This window comes from Lissotriton helveticus, chromosome 3_1, assembly GCF_964261635.1.
Source record: "Lissotriton helveticus chromosome 3_1, aLisHel1.1, whole genome shotgun sequence".
Lineage (NCBI taxonomy): Eukaryota > Metazoa > Chordata > Amphibia > Caudata > Salamandridae > Lissotriton > Lissotriton helveticus.
The window spans coordinates 1675187168-1675213610 of record NC_136061.1 but is presented as its reverse complement, the minus strand read 5'-3'; the positions used below and the strand labels follow the sequence as shown (position 1 = coordinate 1675213610).

Here is a 26443-nt window from a genome sequence, read left to right as displayed (position 1 = left end):
GACTTCACAATATACATAATGTAACTTTATGCTCTTAAAAGTCAGTCCCTCGTCAGCCTTCATAGGCGGCTGGTCACATTGGACTCCACTGCAGTGTATTTTAAGAATAAACTAGTTTGCTTGTATTCTCTACTGCGTCATCGAGTCTTCATTCTTGGAAGGCTAGAGGAGGTCGAGAGTGACCTGGGTGGCCCTAATCGGGTCACTTTCTTCAATGGTGAGGGTTTACTTGAGGAAGGCAAGTCCTCAGCAATGCCGGTGGTAATACCAGTTTCTCGAAGTGGAAGTAGTTCACAGTACATGTAAACATGTATAATGCTGTGAAAATATTTACTATAGAACAAAACATATTTTCGGGAGGCTTGGTGGGAAATCAGACAGTTTCCAGATCTTCCCAGGATCTGTACATAACCTCTAGTTTTTAATGACCTTATTCTGACATATATCTGACATGCAGGGAGGCAGCAAATATATGACACATGTAAACTGTATCTTACGAACAAAGTTGAATTTGATATGGTTCATGTCTGTATATCTGAAACCTTGCGTAGAGTTGCAGCCTGATTCCCCAGTTTTTGGGGCATTTCTGAGTTCCTTAAAGATAATTTGCAACTGCAGTGACAACTAATGCAATCTCTAAAACAATGGTAAGATTTGTTTCCACTTCAGGGTCTAGTTTTGCTGCAAATCCCTCCATGTGGAAAGGTAAATTAGCTATTTAGGACCTCTGGCTTGACTCATGCTTTAATACAGTGCATTGCAACTTGGACCTAGAAACTATGGCGCTTATTTACAAGCCCCTTGCACCGCAGGCGCGTCTCTTGTGACATGGGAACACAGGACATACTGTGGGTGTAAGGGGCTTTTAAATAAGCCCCTGTGTCTTCAGAATAGATTAAAGGTTCCATCATGAGTTTGGAAAAGCAGTAACTCCTAGAAGCCGGTCCACCCAATCACAGGTACCCCATAGTTTCCGCACCTGGGACTACTTGGGGCAGAACACTGTTCCCAGTTTTACAGGTTGTGAATTCTCACCTGGTTAACCACCTGGACCTGGTGTCTGACACCTCAGCTAGGCCTCTACCTGACCCACTGCCAAAGCACATTGGGATCATGCAACTCTCCATTCAGTCACATCAGAGCCTGCCCTGTCACATCACACTGTCCTGACAAAGCAGGATGTAAATGTCACCAGAAATGTCGTCAGAATTAGGGTTAACCCATTCAAAAGTTTCAGGCAATTACAGATCGACTTGGTTGATCCTCATGCCGTGTGTATTATCTAGCAATGGCTGGATGTTGACAGTGAGATACAGTGTGGAATATCTAATCTTGGCCCCATAACTCTCCATCATCAGTCCACTTAACTTGTAATTATGTCCTTAGCTAGACAGTAGGAATCATTAAAAGGTTAAAAGACAAACTGAGCCATTGTGTAGGTGTTTATTTGCACAACGTTTCACTGCAAAATACAGGGTCAGAGTCATAGAAATTCAGACCACACCTAGTGATTTGAACACAATCCCCTTTGCTATTGGTTCCAATTCGATAACATGAAAAAGTATTCTTCAACCATATATTGTTTGCCTGGTCCATTGCTCCATGGTAGAATAAAACAAGACATTTTACTCTCAGCAACTGAATTATATTAATGATGCTCCAAGTTCCTATCCTCCGAGCCAAATCCTGTACCCTACCTCTCTCCTCAAGGACTCATGGGTCCAAAGGACTCAAGGTACTGAAGTTATGTTTGTAGACACTGTATCATACCACCAGCACAGCTTTATCATTCGATCTTGTTCAACTCATTGCTGTTTCGTACCGAGAGGCCCCTTTACTGGTGCTTCATGAACCCTCTAACATAACATAACATAACATACCATAACATAACATAACATAACAAAACAAAGATGCCACTACAGTGGATTTCTTAACTCCGTTCTGTCCGAACTTTCACATCAGTCTTGTCATCCTTCATCACTTTCAGGTGAGGCAGATAGCCTGGGGAAGATGTGATATTTGTAATCAGCAGCTCTTCAGTTACAGAGAATACCTGCACTGCCTCTCTCTGAACGTATACATCAGTCTTGTAATTCCTTTCAGGTGAGGCGGACAGCATAGGGAAGGTGTGATACATGGCATCAGCTGTTTTTAAGTCACAGACTCCTTCTATTTAACTTGGACTGCTTAGATCTGTGAATGGAAGGATCCAATTATCAGCAACTTGTAAGACTGATTCAAACACTACAGTAGTTTTGAGGATGGCTTCTTGTAAACAGGCGTCCCTGATGCGGTTTCTTTTCAAGCACCCTGTGTTTCCAGATGAAAGTCAGTAGCCTATTTTGATCCGTTTTCTGTAGTGTGTCCAGGGGGATTTGTGATCCAATAAAGATGCTCCCATTGCCTCAGTCAGATATGCTTTTAGTACCAGCACAGGGAACCCCATCACTCTAACATGAGCTATTTACCTTTGTTTAAATATAGTTCTTCCTTACAGTGCCAACAGAGCCCTCTGCACTCCACTTCTAAACTTCATATGGGTGCTGTATCCAACTTCAATGGTCCATTCATTCCGCCATGTGTTGCAGACAAAAGCCCTTCACTGAGTATGCCAGCTTTTTTATGTTTCTTTACCGAAGTCTGCAGTCTACACTTTACCGTGACCAAGAACTTGTCAACTTTATCAAGTTTCTTGAAGACAGTGTCCAGGGCAGCCATCATGCCTTCTGAACCCACCACCTTATTCCTCACCATTGGTTCCGCAACATTTTCCTCCCCAGCACCATTCTTCTTTTTCTTTTTAATATGTTTTAATACAGATTTAGTTCATGCTCAGTCACATGACTATGATAAAGTGGCTGTTACCCACTCCGGTCATGTGGACTCAGACACCTACTGAGAGGGAACTTGCTCTAACCAAGGGGGCCAAAGAGAGGTCAGCATGCTCTACTCTAGAGAGCCACTTTCAGTTAAGGATGGTGCCGATTGAACTCAAGACTGCCCTAGCCTCTTTTCAGAGCCAAGTCCTAGCTGGGATGGAGGCCTTTAGACTGCATATTTGGATGACAAAGCGCACTACAGTATCAGCTGGGAGGTCCACCTGCTTCTTCAGAAATTGCTCCAGGCTCTGCAACAGGTGGTCGGAACTAACAAAGCCAACAAGTGCCAGATATGGCAGGGGGGGTTTTGTGAACTTGAGACATCTCATTGGCAGCAGGAAGGTACAGCCCCTACAGGCCAATATAGAGACTGTCATGGCCTTGGAGCCCCCCAAACATACAAACAGATGTGAGGGCCTTCCTGGCCCTCTCTGGATATTACAGGAGGTTTGTTAAGGAATATAGCACTATTGGTGCCCCTTAACATAGCTGACTTCCAAGAAGCAGCCCACACAGGTTATCTGGAAGCCTTTGACACCCTCAAACACGCCTTGTGTATGGCACCTGTATTCAATGCCCCTGACTTTTCCCATAAATTCATTGTACAAACTGCTGTCTCAGAAAATAGTGTAGGAACTGTGTTATCATAGTTAAATAAGTAGGTCCTAGACAAGCTTGTAGCCTTCATCAGAAGGAGGTTACTTTCCAAGGAACAGAAGTGGAGTGCTATTGTAAGAAAAGCCGTTGTTGTGGTCTGTGCACTGAAGAAGCATAGACCATACTTGTTTGGGACTCACGTCTGGATTTTGACGGACCACAGGCCCCTCAATTAGCTCATGTAAATGAGGGGCAACCCTGATGCTAACAACGGTACTGCTCAGGCCATCCAACTGATGTGGTACACCCAATCAACACACACCTTGTTCACCCCTCTGGGCTTGGGGTCTAAAGAGCCTCAATAGGACAGCCAGGCCTAAATGTCAATCGTGTTGATGCATTTGGGGGCCTTGATCATAGTAAATGGAAATTCAGGGCCACCTGAGTAGTTGTATGCATCTGTTGTTGTCCAGCCATGCTGCAGAACCTCTGAATGCCTAGGCACTTTTCTGATATGGCTACATGAAGGTGATGAATTAGTCATGTGACCTGGGAGCAGGGGCACAACTTTTGCAAGCAGTACAAGTCATAGCAATAATTGAAGGCGATCTTGAGTGAAAAATGTTTTACATAGTCAAAATCAAAAAACAACTCCAAATTATGGAAGTTGACTGAACTAGCACTTTAAAAACTTGAGTTCAGTGACACTCACTAAGTATGGGGAAAGGTTGAACATGTAACTTTCTTTGATAAAGAAAGTTATTTAAACAAAATTAAAAATGAAATATTGATCTTAGTTGCTTGAATAAAACCACAAAGGAGGTGACAAAATTATTATTGTAATGCTTTCAAAATGTGTATCACTATCTTCACTCAAAGAGGATGTTACATTTTGGAATGAAAGCTTCACCCAGGATGCTATGGAATGCTATGAGGAAGAAGAAGAGTAAAATGTGTTGTAGCAAACACATAATAGACTTTTCAATTTGTGGGAGGAAACTGACATGTGACACATCCTCCAATCTTCTTGCATGTCTTCACTTACAGCCTCCTCAAATGATTGCTTGTATGTGTGGGACAAGGCAAGCTCTATATTAAAATCACAAGTGAAATAAAAATATAAAGTGCAATACATAAGGATTACTGAGGCAAGTAAAGATTGAAAAGTTACCTACCTGAAACGAGTATGATAAGAAGATTCCCACCTGGTGCCAAGCAATTTCTGAAATAGTTTAAAGTTTTCTTGACATCTTTCACATAATACAGTACCTAAAAATAATAATTCAGATATATTAAGAACAATGTGCTAACAACTGTGCTAAGAATATTACCCAATTAACAGAATGAATTCAAAATGTACTGAGCAAGGAATGTCTACAAGATGTTTACAATAGCAGTATCACTTAGATAAGACATTGTGGCATTTCTGTTTTGGCTCAATGCAATTTACAAGTAATTCCCTGTTATTTTATTTCTTCCTTCGGAAGAATTGTAGGTCCTGAATGTTTCTCCTACTTGATACACATGAGGAGCATCTGTGAGTGGGGTACCGGTTAATAATGTCAGCAGGTTGCGTTACACAATTAGATACCACAATTGTATTGGTGCTGGATGAGAACGCATCTGGACTAGAGTTGCAAGTACCAATTTACAAGTTCTTTCAGAGGCTTTTCATGTGCTACATCATAGTGTCCTCATTTTACTCCTGATCAGCATAGTTGGTTTCATGAAGAGAGTCTAGTTTGCCTCATTCTATACCAAATGACTACAGCGAGCTAGATGAGTTTCCCACCAACCCTATGCCATTTGGGCACCTTAGGGGTCCTTTCTAGAACTTGTATTGTTCAGTCTGTACAATAGATCATTGGTAATCTTCAACAGTCAGTTAAGAATCTCTGTGTCCTAATACACTGTGTCCTAATACACTGAGGATACTCAGCTAGATCTCTGGAGCTAACTGAGTCCGAATTTCTAGTAACTTAAGCATTTGATGCTGGGTGCATATTGGTCAGTATAATAAACACTTGGACTGGGTTGGTGGAATTATACTAGGTTGTGGCCCCTCAAGGGAATGTACACCTTTCTGATTTCTAGCTCGCTAATGGTGACGGTGCTACAAGGAGAAGAGAACCACACTTCCTCTTCTAAAATGGGCAAGAGCCACTAGATACTTGAAAACTCCTTAGCACTCGTTTTTGTATCTTATTACAAGTTATACATATGTGTTTCCACCATACATTAGTCATGCAATCACTAAAAATTGAGATCCTTGTTATTCAGGGTTTTCTGCAGGTGTTGTTTTATTTCAGAATACGTCACAGCCAACACGTGTTTCGTCGGTAGGGAATGTAACCCTTGACTTTTTCAAGGCTATTCTCCGAAATTTTTCTTTTTCTTCGTAGAGGTGATACTTCCAACCCTCAAAGGGGTTCCGTAAGGGACTTTTGTTCGTGATGATGTATTCCACAGGTTGTAACCGGAGTATCGGTTATCAGTATGGCAGCTTTCGCTGCGATTTTCGGGCTTCTGTCTCGGTCCCTGCTGCCGTATGTGTACGGTACTGCATTAGTGATTGCATGACTAATGTATGGTGGAAACACATATGTATAACTTCCAGTATAATAAACACGTTTAATAAAAATTCTTTATGACAAAATTTCTTACATCGGTGGGGAGCAACATAATATTCCTATTGACCTATGGTTGGAGAAGCATATTCTCAGTGGGGATCGGACAATACTCTAGATATATGATATATCAAAGAGTTACATACTATACCAATGTATTTAGGGACTCAGTGTAATTTCTAGTCGGCCTATTAACAGTTCAGCTGCTTAACATATTAAAACCATTCCTCCACAGAATGAGTTTAGGACTGCAGTTCAGGCCAAGGGGCTTTCAAAAGCATGGATTCCAAGTATGCCACCTTTGCTTTCCTAATACAGTACCTCTTGCTTCCATAAGTGCAGAGCTGCATGTCATTGACAAGCAAGTTATAGGAACTAGTAAGTGAAGAACATCTACTGGACACACTGTTACTGTTTCTGATACTCAGTGAGGCACAACTCTTGCGTATGCACTCTGAGAAGTGTTCTAAGACACTATGCTATCATCTGTGACTTGAAAACTACTTATCCTGCTCCAGCGTATGCTACACTAGTACTATAGGCCCAGAAACGTCCCCAATCATGGATGAATCTTGAAAACTCTTATCATTTCTGATGTGGAAATTGGCAGAAATCGCTGTTAGCATGAGCTGAAGCCATTTTGTTGTGGCTTACATTTTACTGAACCATGTGTTAGCCATGTGCTTCTTCTGTCTTCACTGTTGCCTGCTTTACTGCCTGACCCATTAACTATATTTAACCCCTTCAGTACTGAGCAAGAGCACTGCACGTGCTCAGAAAGGCTTGTAGCTGTTAGAATGCACCTGTTTTAAGTGTAACTGTCAGGCTATTTCAAGTGATGTCACTAGTTTTGTTACGAAAGTTGGACAGCACCCTTCAAAAGTTACACATTTGTTGCAAAAACAGTTTTTAAGAACATACAGATGAACAGAATTGATAGTTTTCCCAAATATTCAGAAAGACACACAAAAGTAGTGACTTGAATTTTCTTTCTTTTATTCAATTTTTATTCTTTATTTTCTTTTTTTTGATAGTTGCGGATAGCCGACGCGTTTCGTCCGATGCCGGACTTCTTCAGGGCTATACAAAGCACATACAAAAACATAAATTACAAAAAATTCCACTTAATGTTATATTACACAATTTGTATACACATTGGTACCCTAAACCAGAGAGAGAAGAACAAAAACCAGAAAAGGTTCAGGGTAACAGTTTACTCATTAAAAACAGGTAGTTAACAAAAATGGGAAAACATTTGCAATATAAAAAAGAGACACTACAGTGAACGGATGGAAGAACTAAAAATAGCACAAAAATACAATCAATTTTGTAAAATGGTCTCACTAAATTCTGTCATATCAGTACACAGTATTAAGTACCATAGCCACCTAGTTGTTGGAGTTCCATGCCTAGAGTTCGTTTAAGCAAAAATGCGCAAGAATTAATTTCAAACTTATGAACCTACAGATAGCACTGGTAGTGTATAAAATAGAGTACCACTGCTGACTAATTGTCAACGAACAGTGTATACAATATATGTTAAACAAAAAGTGTTGTTTTATTTTTAATTTATAAATCTAAAAAATAACAATAATACTATGTAGAGAGACACATATAATTCGAATTTACCTTATAACAAATTCTCTGGAATCAAGTTTCACATCCGTCTTAGTAAGATTATCACGTAGTTTCTTTCATTATTCTGTTAAAATAATCCCAAAGGATATATCAGAGATGCTCTTAGCACTAGAGTCTGTACAAACCTATCATATCGGTTGTAAGCATATCACTCAGCATTACTTAAATGCAGAAAAGTCCAATTGCTATACAATGATTGTCAAACTTGTGCAACGTATTAAGTAAAAAACCCTCTAAAGATCATTTATTTGGAGCTTGAAATGATGTCTATACTCACTCACGATTTATAAGTAAGATCACAAATTCACGTCACAGTCGTTGTCAACAGGGAAAAAGGTTGGCCCACAGAACAATCTGTAGAGAAATATTTTAAAAACATATAGAATGGTATAATGAAAGAGTGTATCATATGCATTATCATATGCATATGTTTAGAATATTATGGGACATTTAGTTAGTTGATAAACAATTTGGCAAAAAAAAATGTATTTGCCCAATTAATAAAAGGCTAAATTAGCCATATGTATTACAAGACCAAGTTATATTCGAAAAAAGTGGAATCTTTAATTATCTATAGTGTAGAAGCAACAGATCCTTTTTTAAACACTAGATGGCCAGAGTTTGACTCGAAAAGAAGTTACAGTTAGAAATATGTGAGTAGTATTCATAAAGAAAAAGGTAGACCCTACAGAATAAAAATGAAGAAACACACAAGCAGTACACCAAATCTAATGCAAAAGAGCCACCATCTTGGACTGGGTAAAAACAATTCAAAATCCAACACTCATCAGTGTGATCATACTCATCTCTAATGAGTTTAAACTGTCTAACTCAAAATTCCCTCCTAAAACCAGCAAAAGATACTAATTGTTTCATAACGAGTTTTCAGGACAAGCTAAAGAATATTAAAATCTTTCCCAATTTAGCAAAGGTGAAGTTAGTATCAGTGTGCAAGGCAAGACTTACCAAGGGGCTAGCCCATACAGGAACGTCAGGTTGTGGTCTTCTGGTTCAAAGATTAGGTGCCAAAAGCACAGTATAAATAGGTGTCCTAATAGAATAATTGGACCATTTACCAACAATTAGATAATAATAATTACTAAGTGGGTTACGAAAAAAGCGCCGCCATCTTGGAACAGGAAAGGTATACTGCATCCTAGCCTCCCAATATTAAACCAAATACTCGCCGAGAGAAACATAATTCTCGGAAGCCTCCAAATATGAAAGTAGGATTCATCTTTAAACTAGGCATGATTTTTATAAAACATCGGTAGATTCCAAAAGAAACGAAGAATAAGAGAGGGACAGGCAACCCGATCTCGATTCCCCTATTGTATCACGGGGTAAAGAAAACAAGGGCCGCCATTTTAAGAAGGTCAAAACAACTATCGGCAAAGCCAGAAATACCCAAAAAAGATACGTGGACAGATTTCGCCACATATCAAGAGCAAATTTAATAATTGACCTGATAGAAACGCTCCTCATGTTGTAGAAATAAAAATAATTGTAAAATACACGTAAGTGATTTTTATAAGGTGCGAACTCGTATTTTGAATACACAGTTCTAACAAAATGAATACATCTAATAATGCAATCAAAGGAACAACCCACGTAAAAATACATATTTTTGAAATAAAGAACCAGAGTCAAGGATCAAAAAATGTAAAATGATATATAAAACGGCAGGCGCCATCTTGGAATGGTCTTTGATATACAATATTAGAGCCTTTTAGGTTGATAGCCCAATAAGGTTAGGGAGACAGAAATAAAGAGAAGGCTCAAATGGAAGATGTTTGAGTATGTCATAAAGTACATAAATGACATTGATTTTACAAATGACATGAACGAAAATGTTAAAGCTTATTGAAATATATATATGTAAGTTCGATTTTATAAACGAAAAATAGTTTTGCTCAAACTTAATATAAATGGCTTTTATACATGGAGAAAAGGCAAGGAGCATTAATTGCATGTAACTTCAAAATCTAGTTTTGTTACCCCTCCCACTCTGTTGACTAAGTATTTTCTACTTGTCCATATTTGTGAATAGCTATACTTGTGTATACTTGTACCCCCTCTTTTTGAGTCTCCATGCTTACTCTGCAACAAAAGGTGTATATAAGCACCATGATTTCTGTATTCCATGTACTGCCTCATACATTGCCTGAGGGTTCTGTATCAATGTAGTCCCACTCATCAGTGATAATAAAATATTTGTTTGAGATTACAGCTTCCGTGCCAATCTCTATTTTGTTAGTCCAAGGACTTGAGGACAAAGAAGGGAGAACCCTTGCACCGGTGGGCCTCTGAAAAGGCTTACTCCCACACTGACATCTGTATTTCCCTACTAGGGCACTGGAGAGAAGAAACCCCAGTCAACATATCACATGAGGGGTATAGAGTCTACAAACTCCATCCCTGTGGGTTCTGACTTGGTGCAATATCTCCGATTGCACTTAGGTATGCCCAAGGGTCAAAATATTAGACTGACATTGTCTTTTGTGCAACTAACTGAGGAGCTCTGTTAATATCCTTGTAGATAGATCATTCAGTGGCTTTGACCAGAGTGCTGAGCATGTGCAACGTCAGGGGATGGAGGTCAAGTTAATCTATGTCCGTATGTTCCAGAAGGAAATTCAGCATGCGTCAACATCGCATCTTCATTGAGCTGCTTCAACCTTTGCCAGAGCTCGAAATCTGCAGCAGATATTTATGCTCACTCCCTCTCTGACTTTAATTGCTAGTAGAGGCATGGACTTCAATGAGCAAGAAGGATGATGGACTCCATCATCCACATGATACATGTGTCTTTAACCAACTTCAGAACAACAAAATTCCATTTTCCCTGGTATTTACCAGAAACCCCTTGTAGAATGATATGTGAACATGAGTGTCTTCAGTGAAACCTCTATTGCACTTTCCTGACCAGCATACCACGTCGTGAGGGGAACGGCAGTTCTAACAGCCCTACCTGCATTTTCCTTGTCTCCCCCGCCGTGAGGGCAACGGCTCAGCCACTACCACCGGCACCACCGGCAGCGGGAACTACAACTCCCAGCAGCACCGCGGCAGGCGCGGCGGGAGCAACGTGAACAACGCGCCCGGCGGCGCTTTAAGAGAAGGGCGCGCCGAGCATTACTGGGGTACTTTCCTGACCAGCATACCACGTCGTGAGGGGAACGGCAGTTCTAACAGCCCTACCTGCATTTTCCTTGTCTCCTCCGCCGTGAGGGCAACGGCTCAGCCACTACTACCGGCACCACCGGCAACTACAACTCCCAGCAGCACTGCGGCAGGCGCGGCGGGAGCAACGTGAACAACGCGCCCGGCGGGGCTTTAAGAGAAGGGCACGCCTCCCGCCACGCGGGACGCACGCGGGCTGAGCCCGGGCAGAGGGCGGGCCGTCTGTGGCCGTCAGTGGTCAATAGTGGTCGGGCGGGCCACCCCTCTAACGCCTCCACTGTGGTGAGTAAAGAACTTATTACTATGGAGTCAATGGATAAGATAGATGCCCTGGATGACTTTCCATTTCCCCCTCCTACATTTGAGACCTTACTTGAAAATGCTCTTAACCTAGTATCTAACGAAATTGCCGATACGGAAAGGAGAATGTCCATGAGTTGCTCAAACATTTCCTCACGGCCAACACCCTCGCAAATGGGTCCCAATATCCCTATATCCCCTACGGTTCTAATTGCCAAACCCATTTTAGCACCCATACCTCCTGAGCCTCTGTTGGTGGTGGATGATCCTGTAATAACAATTGACTCTCAGGTGGATGCCATTGCCATTGGCCCTTTGGATGGCAGTAATAAACCAGGAGGGGAAAAGCGTAAAAGAGGTGCATCTAAACCTAGCGCTAATAAAAGGAAACAACCGTTAACCAACAAGAGCCAACCCACACCACAGAGCCTGTGGAATAAGCAAAAACAAAAACCAACAGGGGCTGATACTATCTGCATTGGCGACAAGGACTTAGCGGATATGGATGGCGTCTCTATTGCTACTACCAGTAACTCCACTGATAATCAAAACACAATATGGACACAGACTGTTTCAGTGGGTGAAAATAATACCATATCGAAACAAAATGGGAATCTTATAGAGACTATAGTTGACACTATTTTTAATCGTTTAGAGAAGCAAATGATAAAACAATTTAATAACGTTTTTAAAAGACTGGACAGATTAGAAAATCTAGTAAAAAACGAAGAAGCAAAAAGAAAGGGGACTGTCACCCTGGACCAAATCAGGGGTGACCGCTTATTGAAAGAGCTTGAGTCAGTCAGTAGTATTTTATCATGTGGGAGGTCGGATGCCTTATGTTGTAGTCTGAAATCGACCGGGGGGCCTAGTATTTCTGGAACCCAACCGCCCATTGCACCATCCACCATCCAACCCAGTGGTAATAATCCCGGGAATAACAAGGCAGTAGCTAATTTATCACCCAAACCCCAGCCCACACCGATAAATACATCAGTACCACTTACTGTCAGACCTAGTACTGACAATCAGAATAGTGGCTCCATCCAGAACACTGTAGCGGTGGGGTCCACCTCTGTTGACAACAGGGGTTTGGGTCAGCCTGGGGACAGCAGGCCAATTAAACATCAGGGGCCTGCTTTGCACTTACCCCCTGATGCCTGTCCCTTCGTTCTGGTTTTAGCAGGCATACCACCATTGAGGGAGGGACAGGGGGAATCATGGGTTCAATTGCATAATAAATGCATTGATTGGCTAACTAAGCACAAAGGTGTTGGTCATGACATCTCCAGAGAGATTCTATCAGCTCGTAGGTTGTCATGGGTGGGGGCCTTATTTAAAGACATCGAAGGTGACTGTATAGTCCTTAATTTTAAGAATCCTGGCACAGTAAGATTCTTGCTCAACAGAAATAACAATCGTTCTGGCATCTCCACCGTTGTAACTCTACTACCTCTAAGCCATTTCTATAGACCACCACAAAGACAATTCCATCCAGCCTTTTTTCCCCTTAAGATGCACAATAGGTTTGCACCCCTATCCGGATTGGACATGTTAGACTGACCACCAGTCACCAATCTAGATATTACGACTGTTGATCAGCTATCCCAGGCACCCAATTTAGAATTATTACCATATATCCCTCCGCTTCCTCCACTCACTGCAGTTAGTCAGCAATCTGTTAATCAAAGAACTATTATACAGGGCTCTGAATTATCCCTTGTGATTTGGAACATAGCGGGTCTTAAATCGAAACTAAAAATCAAAGAGTGGTCAGACTGGGTATATACTAATTGTGATATACTGATGCTTCAGGAGACCTGGTGTACAACCCCGCCCTTATTAGAAGGTTTCAGCTGCCATAGCCTAACGGCATCCTCTTCATCTATGGGCCGCCCTAGTGGGGGTCTTTCCATCTGGGCTAAAATAAAAGCTGGTGTACAAACTAAACTGATCCAGACTCATGGAAAATGTTTTATGGCTTTGAAATACACAAATAGGTTAAAATTATGTTTAATTAATTTTTATAATAATGATTTTGTGACCCATCCCAATAATACCTTTTTAACTTTGTTTAACTTCATTGATGAAGTCATAGTGGGGCAGAAATATGGAACCTTTGATGGCATCTGTATTGGAGGAGACTTCAATGCCTACATGTATCGTAATAATCCCCCCTGCAGAAATGGTGAGGAACTGAGGGATTATTTAGCATCCCGCGATTTAGTGAACGCCCTGGAAATTGCTGGTACAGGAGGGAATAACATGCTGACCCCCACCTATATCGGTCAGGGGTGTGCTTCTACAATAGATTATATGTTTATCTCCCCCTCACTGAGCGACATTATTTTAAAAGCAGAGGTCGCCTGTTCCATCTATAGCGATCACTACCCAATTATAGTACATCTAAATAACCCTGGGAATATTAAGAACGGAGTAAGAATAGAAATTGGGGCGCAAAATTTGGAAGCATCTACTGATAGATTAAGAGTTGTATGGAAAGGGGCCGACAACAAAGCTATTCTAGCTAGAGTCATTAACAAAAATCCCACATTAATCGAGAACTGTCTGTCTTCTGACAGATCGGGCCGTGATTTTGTTGATTCCTTTGGTAACCTCTGTGCGGTTATTAAAAGAGAATCCTCGAAACCAGCCCGGGCGAATAATAAAAACTGCGGCCCCCGCTGGTTTGACTCTTCATGTTCCAGGGCCAATAGAGAGCTGAGGGAAGCCCTGAAAACGAAACCGAGGGATCTGTCACTCGTGAGAGACCTTAGAGCAAGGTATAAAACCACGCTACGTACCCGATCTGAGGCTCTAGTGATAGACCACTGGGAATCCCTCGTTCGCTCCGCGGCCCTGAAAGATATCACTGGATTCTGGAGAGAGGTCAAGTCCCTAAGATCTTTTGGTTCCAACATTAAAGCTATTAACTGTAATATAACAGGAGATGTGTGGGCAGAGCACTTTTCTAAAATCTACGCTGTGCCAGGGCCTCTTACAGATACTGCTCTTTTCGTTGGGCCCGCTAGATCTTTGAACATCGCACTATCCGAGGTTGAGGATACTATAGTTGAAAGTGCGGGCAATAAAGCTCCCGGCCCTGACGGCCTTTCAATAGATCAAATTAAATCTGAAATTAATTTTTGGGCCCCTTTATTATGCAATTTGTTCAATAACTTATCCGACAATTCAATCCCAGAATCCTGGTCAAACAGTGTTATTGTACCAATATTTAAAAAAGGCGACAGACTAGACCCTGGCTGTTACCGCCCGATATCACTAATTGACAACACATTGAAGGTTCTCGGGAGGGTAATTTTTAACAGGATAAGGAGCTGGGCCGAGGATAATAATGTCCTACACCATTGCCAGCTCGGCTTCAGAAGCAATGTGGGCACTGTTGAACAATGCTTGAATTTGAACCTATTAATGGCAAAGTACACTATTGTAAAAAAATCCCCACTGTACCTTGGTTTTATGGATTTAAGTTCAGCTTTTGTTTTGTTAATCGTTCCAGTTTGTGGTCACTTTTGCTTAGTTATGGTCTTGATGATTCTTTGGTTTATTTTCTTTCTTATTTGCATAGGGACCTAAAGGCCAGAGTGCGTATTAACACTGAGGGAGTAGTCTCGAATGACATTTTAATTGGCAGGGGTGTTAGACAGGGCTGCGTACTCGCCCCCCTGTTTTTTATTTTGTATATTAATGGGCTGAGCAGCAACTTGTGTGCAATAACTAATGATGTTCCAATTATAAATGGCAACCCCATCCCCGCTTTGTTGTACGCGGACGACGCGGTGCTAATGGGCCGCACACCCAATGCCCTGCGTATTTTAATCTCTGGTTTTGTTGCTTTTATGTCAGATTTGGGCCTTACCACCAATTTTAAAAAATCTTTTATTATGAACTGGGGGCCCAAAAAATATAACATAACCTCAATTAAATCTGGTGACAATATCCTAAAATGCACAAGCACTTTCCCATACTTAGGATTGCTATTCTCTAATACGGGTTCCTGGCAACCTCATGTTGCCTATGGGAGAAACAAAATTGGTAAATCCATCAACTCGATTCTCTCCCTACGGCAACCTAAACAGGCTGACGTTATCACTTCACTGTTAAAGATTTACCATACTCAATGCCAACCTACAGGAACTTACGGCGCAGAAGTGTGGGGATACTCTAATTGTGTGCCCATTCAGACTGAGGAAAATAGATTTTGCAGAAAAGTTTTGGGGGGAGTCTTCTGTGCTCCAACATTCATTTGTCATAATGAGCTTAAGCTATTGTACATTGAGGACTTCATTCGATCCAGGCCCGCTCTTTTTTGGCTAAAAATGTGGCTAAATCCGGCAGGCCACTTAACTCGCAGCATAATATCAGACTGCCTACAAAGCGAAAGGTCCCACCATGTACCATGGTTGAAAGCAGTCGAGAAAAGCCTGTCCAGTGTGGGGCAGGGCCTTTTGTATAGCTCCCCAAACACCATTGTCCATTCACATAAGAACATAGTTAAAAGGGCACTTTACGTATTATATGGGGAGGAGCGGATAAGATTAGAACACCCCAAACCTTCTGTTAATAAATACATTTCCTATGCTGAGCCCGTTAACGGCTCTTTAGCTTCACCACAGAGATATCTGCTCACTACACTAGGAAGATGGAACAGGAGCCTTCTGTTCCGATTTCGGGATGGAAGCATTGTAAATCTACTAAGCTTTCCCCTTGGTTATAATAAACATCTGGAACAGTTGGATTGTCCTTGTTCCGTGGGCAGCAAACAAAGTTTGACACACTATTTTTTCTTCTGTGGTTTTTATAAACTTTATACTTCCCAATACCTGATGCCGTATTGCCGCAGACATGATTTCAGGGATTTTACTCAGGCAATGAAAACTTTTCAGATGATGATCTCAGACGAAGTGATATTTATCGTGAGCTGCTTTCTTAAAGCTAGTGTCCGTTCACGGGCAACTATGGAATTTGCCTGATGAATATTAGCATATTGCTTTTTTGCACATTTGTTTTTTTGGTACATCTGAGTATTGCATATTATTGTATAGATATGTAGATATTCTGATACTTGTTTAACAGCATAATGCACCTATTATTTTTATCAAATTATTTTTATTGTACTTTTTAAACTTAACCTGTGTATACTTTTATGGATGTTTTAATTCCGAATAAAGATCATTTGACTTTGACTTTGACTCTATTGCACTGACTGCACTTGTGGACAAAGCCGCAGCTCTCTGATTATTGCAACTCTTCAAAGGAGGTCTTGAATATTAGAGGTGCCAAAAGTCTCCCCTGGTTCAAGCATGTTGCGAGTTGGTTTACAACTCTTGGTATGACAGAACTTTGACAATATCCAGAGAAGGCAAGTATAGAGGATTTCTAGAAGTTGAAGAGCAGGTATTGGGCGGCCATGGATGAACATTATGTCACCAGGCCAGTAAATGGCCAACTAACTTCCCAGTTTTTATGTGTCAAGCCATGCCCCTCCTTTGAGACCTTCCTGGATCTAATTACGCCACCGATTGCAAAAAGCTTATATGTTAGATTTAGGTATAGTAAACTTCTACTACGGTTTCCTAGCAATCAGACTGTGCGACTATTGCTAGATTCCTACCCTGCATGTGCTAAAACCCTATAGACAGAAGAGCACATTCTCTTTTTCTGTACAAAATACCAAAAGATCTGTAGGAGATGGGTGTACCGACCTGCCTAAACATTGGAGTTAGGCAATATCAGGTTGCCTACAGAATCCTGAAAACTGGTACCACAGGACCAATATTTTATGCAGTCAGTTGTTTCCTATTCTCGTTCTGGATCATACGGGAAAAGCTTCTGAATATCAGTGGTGCCGATTCTTAGCACGTAAAATAAATCCCTATGACTGAATCGATTTGTTGCAAAAAGAACAATTGGTGGACAGAATGCAGAACAATATCATACAGTCACCCCAGTAGAGAGATCTGGGCCTAAATCCATTGTGTTTTTGGCTCACCATGCCATTCCAGTTTGAACCCAGCCATATGCAAATCAGTCTTGACCCTGAGCCCAATGGGAACAGTCCAGCCCGAACTGCCGGGCCAGGTCCTCCCTGGACTGGAAACAAGCATCCTAGGACAGTTTCTGGCTTTCAGCCCTCATCAGCCAGGATAGGTTGACTTCAGTGGCATAGAGAGCACGGGACCCACGTCGGGACATACCCATCCCACTCGGGGTGACAATGCAAAAAGAACAATTTATGGACAGAATGCAGAGCAATGTCATACATTCAACCGAGTACAGAGATCTGGGCCTAAATCCATTGTTTCATTGCTCACCATGCCATTCCAGTTTGGACCCAGCCATATGCAAATCAGTCTTGACGATGTGCCCAATGGGAACAGCCCAGAATGAACTGCCAGGCCAGGTCCTCCCTAGACTGGAAACAAGCATCCTAGGACCGGTTTCAGGCTTTCAGCCCTCAACAGCCATGAAAGCTTGACTCCACTGGTATGGAGAGCATGGGACCCACATCTGGGCATACCTCTCCCATTCGGGGTGACTAATGCAAAATGAACAATTGATGGACAGAGTGCAGAACAATGTCATACATTCACCCCAATACAGGGATCTGAGCCTAAATCCATCGTTTTTTAGCTCACCATGCCATTCCAGTTTGGACCCAGCCACATGCAGATCAGTCTTGACCCTGTGTCCAATGGGAACAGTCCATCCCGAACTACCAGGCCAGGTCCTCCCTCGAGTGGAAACAAGCATCCTCGGTCCGGTTTCGGGCTTTCAGCCCTCATCGGCCAGGATAGATGGACTCCAGTGGCATGGAGAGCAGGGGACCTACGTCTGGACATACCCGTCCCACACAGGGTGACAAATGCAAAAAGAACAATTGATGGACAGAATGCAGAATAATGTCATACATTCACCCCAGTACAGATATCTGGGCCTTATTCCATCGTTTTTTTGCACACCATGCCATTCCAATTTGGACCCAGCCATACGCAAATCAGTCTTGACCCTTTGCCCAATGGGAACAGACCAACCCGAGCTGCCAGGCCAGGTCCTCCTTGGACTGTAAACAAGCTTGCTAGGACCAGTTACAGCCTTTCAGCCCTTATCAGCCAGGATAGCTTGACTCAAGAGGCATGGAGAGCACGGGACCCACGTCTGGGCATACCCGTCCCACTCGGGGTGACAAATGCAAAAAGAACAATTGATGGACAGAATGCAGAGCAACGTCATACATTCACCCCAGTCCAGAGATCCGGGCCTAAATCTATCGTTTTTTTGCTCACCATGCCATTCCAGTTTGGACCCTGCCATATGAAAATCAGTCTTGACTCTTTGCCCAATGGGAACAGTCCAGCCCGAACTGCCAGGCCAGTTCCTCCTTGGACAGGAAACAAGCATCCTAGGACCGGTTTCGGGCTTTCAGCCCTCATCAGCCAGGATGGCTTGACTCCAGTGGCATGGAGAGCATGGGACCCACATCTGGGCTTACCCGTCCCACTCGGGGTGATAAATGCAAAAAGAACAATTGATGGACAGAATGCAGAGCAATGTCATACATTCACTCCAGTACAGAGATCTGGGCCTAAATCTATCGTTTTTTTGCTCACCATGCCATTCCAGTTTAGACCCAGCCATATACAAATCAGTCTTGACCCTGTGCCCAATGGGAACAGTCCAGCCCGAACAGGCAGGCCAATTCCTCTCTGGACTGGAAACAAGCATCCTAGGACTGGTTTCAATTCGGGCTGGACTGTTCCCACACTGACAGGGTCAAGACTGATTTGCATATGGCTGGGTCCAAACTGAAGTGGTGTGGTGAGCAAAAGAATGATGGATTAAACCCAGATCCTGGTGACTGGGGGTGAATGTTTGCATTGACCAGCATTCCGTCCATCAACTGTTTCTTTTACATGAATTAATTTGTTGGCCTAAATGAATTGTACATTGTAAGCAAAAACTTTTTTTTACTGTTACCTTAGTATCATGCTCCTTAACTGTATGCTGCTTTATATACCAGTAGTCGATAAATGTGCTGATAATTGTGTTAGAATTTGTAACTATGCACTTTTTTATGGATTTTAGATCTGTATGTTGACTTTTTCTATTGTTCAAATATTGTAAAAAAAACTATTAGTGTTTGTACGTGTATTCGTAAACTTTGATGGTTTTAACAAACCAAATAATGTTATTCATGGAGAGTGTAGAGTCAAGCTTGCCATCACCAGAGTACATAACAGGATCACCACTATACACTTTGTTAGATGAAGGAAAGACATAGAAACACATGCCAACCGATTGATTTAATGTTAGAACCTCAGCTGTATTGGTTAGTGTAGTATCCTGTATGGAGTGATTCCTTCTCCAGCATTATTCATGAATTTGCCATGTTGCTTAGTGATGTGGTTCCTTCTGATTCAGAATGTTTAAAGTTAAAGTGTTGTGCTGTTAGGATCTCAGTGACTGGGGGAGTCACTGAGATATGCTCCACAACCGTGTAGCCCTACAATAAATCTTAAAGACTTACCTTGACTCTTCAGTCTTTACCGCAGTTAGAAAGCTATTTTCCATAGTTTTTAGTGTTAAGAATGATATGTCAGTAGGCAGGGTAGGATGAACATATACCATGAGAGCAGTGCATGGAACTCCAAGAATCAAGGAATTCAAATGATGGTAGAGAAGAAGTCCTGACTGAGCATATAGACATGATCAGTAGAGGGGGCAACCTTTGCCTCTTACCAGTGACTGGTACAATGTAAAAGATGAATATGATGTACCAAATACACTTGGTGGTGAGTCCTATAAGAATGTGGCAACAGAAGTTATGTGACTAACAGATAAAATGGTGGTTCAACAGTTACGACAGGAGTGGGCAGCTTTGATTGAGCCACAGTCCAAATCAGGGAGACTTCTAACTAGTCACACAGGTGAAGGGCAGGACGATGAAAATACAATGAAAGCATGCTGTGAGGCAGGACAATGTTTAGAGCAGCCAACAGGGCAAAGATGGTTATAGGGAGATCTCATTGTCATTAATTTTGTGTGCTCAATAGTGCTAATGAGGGCACAGTTAGTGGTCATTCTATTGTTGTTAGTATACTGACTTCCTCTGTGACTTACTAGTAAGATCATTAGGACTCCAGCAAGGAAAGAATTATCTTAATGGTACTGGCTCATGATTCAGGCAGGAGAATAAGACATCTACCACTGGATTTATGGAAGAAAGACCCTCCAACACAAGTCCTGCAACATTTCTGGCAAGTATCCTTTTCTTTATTATGGCGCACAATAGTATCTGCACCTCTCAGGAAGAATCATCTATTTACTCTACACAGGGCTAATTAGTCCTCGGAAAGATTAACTAGAATGAACAAACAAGTGGTGAGAACTTGCCCTAAATGTGGCAAAACTAAGGCAGACAACATCCACATGTTTCGTCAATGTCCTCAACGCAACGTATTCTGGGCCAATGTGTGTCCGAATAAAAATAAAGCTCTAGGACAGGTCTTTGGGTAAGTCATAATTATTACTATTTTTGGCACAGTGGCAAATAATGAATCTCCTTTTTTAAACAACATTCAAAAACAGTTATTGTTTCTGCTGATCTTGCTGGCCAGATGAGAGATGTGTATAAAATGGATACATGCCTGCCCCCCAACACTAGAAGAGTGGTGAATTACTGTAGACAAATTTAGAAAGCGAGATCCATCTAGAGGAAAAAGTAACCAGACAAAATTCTGGGACGTATGGAATAGTAATATACTCCAAGATGAAGAGTAGTGGTAGGGTAGGAAGAAATGTCCGATGATTACATACAATGCAACAAAACAAACTTTGGGATGGTCACCATGGTGGCACCATGAGTGACCATCTTGGTAAATTTAGAGATCTTAAGACACAATCTTACCATAAGAGGAGAAGGTGTTCCTTTCTGCCATATGCGGTGAGAAGAATCCCTAGCTAGTAACGATTCAATAAGTGGGATCATTGTCTTTCTACATCTCAACTTTTGCACAAATGAGGACATACATTTTTGTTTTTTAAAGATCATCAGACCATTCATTGGTTATAGTGTGCAGAATGGTCAAGACGGGTCTCCAACTATTGTGCATGGGGTACTAGGTGAGAATACCAACCTGTACCCAAGCCGTCTGCCACAGTGTTCCAATTGGACAAAGCGGTTTTTTAGCCTTGGCATCTGCCCATGCCCTAATACTATTCCTTTGCATGCTTCAGAGGATGGACCTAGTGAGGTAACAGTGGTGTCCATAGAATATTGCTGGTAGCATGAACAGCGGTGTATGTCTACTAGAAGAGGCGTATAGGTGCATCTGTGAGAGGGAACTGCATGTATGACAGTCACACATTCCCTGAGTTAATGTCATCATCTAAGCAGCTGTTTTAGGATGTTGGTGTTGCAGGCCAGCGAAGTGATGAAGCTGCTCCTTCCTTTTAATAAACTGCACCCTTCAGAATTCAACAGGTACTTCTCAACCAGTGCTGATATATTATCAGGGCATGGATATCCTGCACACTTTGACAAGGAAACAAAGAAAATAAACAGTTCTATACATTTCAAAATGTCAGTGGAACAGCCCCAGTTCAGGTCTATTTGATTACTTTTTAATTTGGATTCCAAACCAGCATGTCAAAACACAATCCCAGTAATATAATAAACTGTCATATTTCCATGATATGAGGTGCAGTTCCCAAATGACTCATACTCGATAAACATTAGAGCAACATAGTAAATAAAATGAAGTCATTCCTTTATCCATTGTTCACACCCAAATTGTATAGAAAAGACAGAAGGGTCATCAATTGATAGATCTATTTTGTTTGCTAAATTGCACTGTAGTTATGTTTCTCCTTGAAGGAGGTGTCCTAAGTAATTCAAGATGAGGAGTCATTTGTTGATGGTCATTTTGTGGAGCATGAGGTAGACCTGCAGAAGGTCCCCTGCCTTTGGAGGATCTGCATTGCTCCTACATATTCTGCTCCCGGCACTCCCAATGCCCTTTTGCCACTTTTTCACTCTTATTTTTAAGTAATTTCGGTAAATTGGCTGCAGAGGCACTCTAGAATCAGGCAGCTCACTTCGTTCCCATTTCATTGCAGCTCGTGCAAACTTTATTCTTGCAATCCTAGAACTCTAAATTTAAAGTAAATTAGAAAGGCTGTTGCTGCATTAGTGTGTGCATGCACAGTGGTAATCATTCAAAGATGTCCTCCACACCTCAGAATGTTGTATTGTAGCCATCTTTGACATGTTTTCTTTTTCTGTGAGAAAAAGCATTAACAGATGGCTACTGGGTCTGTGTGCACACATTCAGTGCCCATCTATGGGAAAATAGTATTGGCAAGGAGAATAGGCTCCCCAGTGGAGTGGGGCAGGAAAGATGTGGATTTTTGGAGTTGCCAAATGCTTATTATTTTTCATTGACAACCCTTCCAAAGTGGTCATTTGGTTGTGAAAATACAAATTATGGTCCTGTGACACATGACTTTTTCTTCATGTATGTGGGGGTCACTGTGAATTGTCACACGTTTTTTTCTCCCTGTGTGAAAGATACATTGTTATTTGTCATGGAAAACATACAACAGGCCCTTTTCAGGTGGTCTTCTTAGTGTCCGAAAGCCAGCCGGGTGTGGTGAACAAGCCAAAGCTTTGATTGACTCAATTCTGGTTACCACTCTCTGAATGGAGTAGGGGAGTGTTAGCAATGAGATTTCTGGTTGGCTAGGGCTTGCGCCTAAGCCAAGCAGAAACCACCACTCTAGTCAGGGCAAGGGAGTTACACGCCAAAGATAACCCCTGCTCACCTGCTTGGTAGCTTGGCACAAGCAGTCAGGTTGAACCCGGAGGCAATGTGTAAAGCGTTTGCGCAACACACACACACAGCAGCAGCACACTAGGTGACTAGGAGAATGCAAAAAGTTTCTGGGTGAACCTGCCAAAAGGGCCAAGTCCAACAGGGAGCTACAAGTTTGTAGGGCAGGAGAACTGCAGATTTATAAGGGTTCTTCCATCTTGACAAACATTAAATGACCCTGACTTCTTTATATTTGCTAAAGGAACTTTATTTACAAGAATATGGCCTATCAGCTTAATGTCTAGATCACTTTTCTTTGCCAAACCTTGATTTGTTTATTCCTGTGTTCATATACTGTGTGCATATTTACCTGAATCATGTGGATAAAGTCATATTTGATTTCTTCTTTCTTATCCTCAATTTCACGTTGATATTCTTCTACAATCATATTATACCAGATGGAATGTATATTTACAAGATGTGGTGTTTTGCTGACAAGCTCTGAAATAGAAAATATATGTGCTTGTAATTTTCTTTAATATTTTTCTTCTCCAATTAATTCTAGAAATTCATCTAACTCATTCGGAATAGTCAGGTGCTTCCTAAAAACGAACTGTATCACGCATCAGATAGGGAGGAATACTTAACAGCAACAAAGTATTTCAGGTGAATGGTTGGCATACCCGAGGCTCTTCACCACTAGGTTTCCACAGGCTAAAGCAGTTTAAGGGGATTAAAGTTTCTATTTGAGGCAAGGAGAAATAAAAGGTTTAGAATAACCCATGACTCTCCAAGCCACTGTAGGAAGACAGAAAGAAAAGGTTTAAGGAAAGAAAGATCACTGTATGTGCAGATATCAAAATAAATATAGAAATGTCAAACAAAAAGCCTTGCTTGTAGAACTATTAAAACGCCCCTGCTGAGTTAAGATTATAGGGAAAACAGATGTACCCCATAGAAAGTGCAATTGGAAACCCATTGTGTATTTTGAGCTTTAATGCAGATAATATTTTTGTAGACTGTCTGTTGGTACTGTAATCGATTAAACGTTTGAATGGCCTAGCTGGCACAAACAGACTATGGTCCAGATCATAATTAAGGGTAAATTCGGATCTGTATGCAATTGTATCTTTGCGTAGAAATCAGAATTCTGAGATTTGCAGTAAATATTGCACCCCTGCTATTTCCATCTCTAAATTTCAGCAGGTCAAACCAGCAAAATGTAGAAGGTGAAAAATATGAGGTTAATTTCAATACCTATAGAATGTGGTGCAGAAATGCAAATTTTGCATGTTTCAGAGGAAAATGTAGAATAAGAGAATACGGCCTGTCCCAGCTAAAGGCTGCTTACTCATTGGTTATCATGCTGGATCTCTCACTGCATGAATGTTTGTATACTACTGCCATAATAAATTAACATTCAATGTTGTGCTCCAGGAAAGGGGGGGATTCCCCAATATGAAGGCTCAAACCAAATATGGGAGATGAGTTTAGGGGTGACATGTTTTGAAAGATGGAGCGAGCATATAAAAAAACAATGGTTGATGCTTTCATTCTACTGAGAGGGTTGTGAAGGTCATTAGCAACTTGTTTTGAGGTCAGCATCTGTAATATGAAGGGCTGGACTAGCATGGTGAAGACCACAAAACTGGTGAACTGAAATGGCAGATGCATGTGCTCTGGGAAAAAGTACTAATAGCTATGGATATGTGCCAGACACAAACTGGTTGGCCTGTGTAACTGTGATTCAAGCTTACGAAGGGCACATATCAGCTCACTGGCTGTTTTCTTTATATTGTTCACGTGGGTGGTCGGAGTAACTATACCAGTCAGCCATACTCCCAGGTACTAGTATCATGGTGCATACTAATCTTCAAATGTCCTAGGTGCCAGTGCCGGCTAGACTGATTACCTACTTTTCCAAATACCATCACTTTTGTTTTTCTGGTGTTCACTATCAGCTTATTAAGCAAATTATACTTGTAGAATGAATGAATTTAGATTTCTCTTGTGAAGTTCAATGAACCCATCATTTCCCTTTCTGCCCCAGTTGCTTACTAATTGGTTATTATGCTGGTATCCTCACTTCAGGAGTGCTTTTATTCTAATTCCATAATAAATTAATGTGCAGTGCTGTGGTCAAGAAAGGGGTTCATTCCCCAAAGTGAGAGGGTGGAAGCGTCAAGCCAAATAGGGGGAGACAACTTTAAGGGTCATATGGTTTAACGGATGGAGCAAGCACATAAAAAAAAACTATTGTTGATGTTTTCAGTCTACTGAGAGGGGTGTGAAGGTCAATGGCAACTTGTCTTGAGGTCAGCATCTGTAATATGAAGGGTTGAACTGGCTTGGTGAAGACCACAAGACCGGTGAGCTGATGTGGCAGATGCATGTAATCTGGGAAAAGGCACTAGTAGCTACGGATGTGTCAGAGGACGACACAGAAACAGGTTGGACAGTAATCCAGCAGAAGGGAACATTGTACAAACGGCAACTGGGGGCCTGATTCACAAAGGTACACTTACACTTCTATGTAAGTTTACTTTTTTTGGTATTTACAAACTACAAGTTGATAGTAAGTTTACAACTAGACAGACTCCATGGTCAGTGGAGAGAACTCTGCATTAAAAATATAAGACAGGCTTATCTTTTATATGCAGAGTTCTCCGACAATTGAGTATTCATAGTAGTACACTTACTATTAACTCATAGTATTATTCTGATTGACATATTATCAGCCACCAAAATGATTCACTGTGATTTAGAAAAACAACTGTTCATCAGATGCTGAGTTTGTGTATGAGTCAGCACAGTCTCAACTGAATGAGGGAATACCACAATGGGGGCCTGATTCATGAAGTTAAATTCAAAATGTTGTCTACGTGTACTACTTTTAGGTATTCACAAACTACGTGCCAGGTTTTATGACTCTGAACCCCTTAGAGTCAGGCTCCCTATGTGTAACCCTTCACACTACCATCACTCTGCTGAAAGGCAAGATAAACTGCTACAACTGACTTCAGAAATCCAAGATGTGCAGCAGCAGTAAGATCTGATGTGGCAGAAAAATAAACCATGGGGGGGCGTGGCTTGGACGCCGTGCAAGATGGCCGGCTAGTTGCAGAGCTCCGCCGCATCACAGCACCTCTGAATAATTTTCCCGATGTGAGGGAACTTTTTTTTCGTACCGGCTTGGCAGTATCTGGCACCGGAATTGGCGGTGAGCACCTGGACCTTTTCAACGACCCCTAAGAGACGTTTTTTCCATTATAATTCGCGACAGGCCTGTCACGTATTGGAAACGCGCGCCTTGGGAAGCCGCCGCCATTTCGTGTACGCCTCAGCACCAACGGACCTCTTTATGCCTCAAGTCGTTCAGCGCTGG

At 41.7% G+C, this 26443-nt stretch overlaps 1 pseudogene; it reads right to left on the bottom strand.

Moving 5' to 3' along the window:
- The window catches only part of LOC144825089 (histamine N-methyltransferase A-like), a 340611-nt pseudogene that overhangs the window by 110704 nt on the left and 203464 nt on the right, over nt 1–26443 (bottom strand).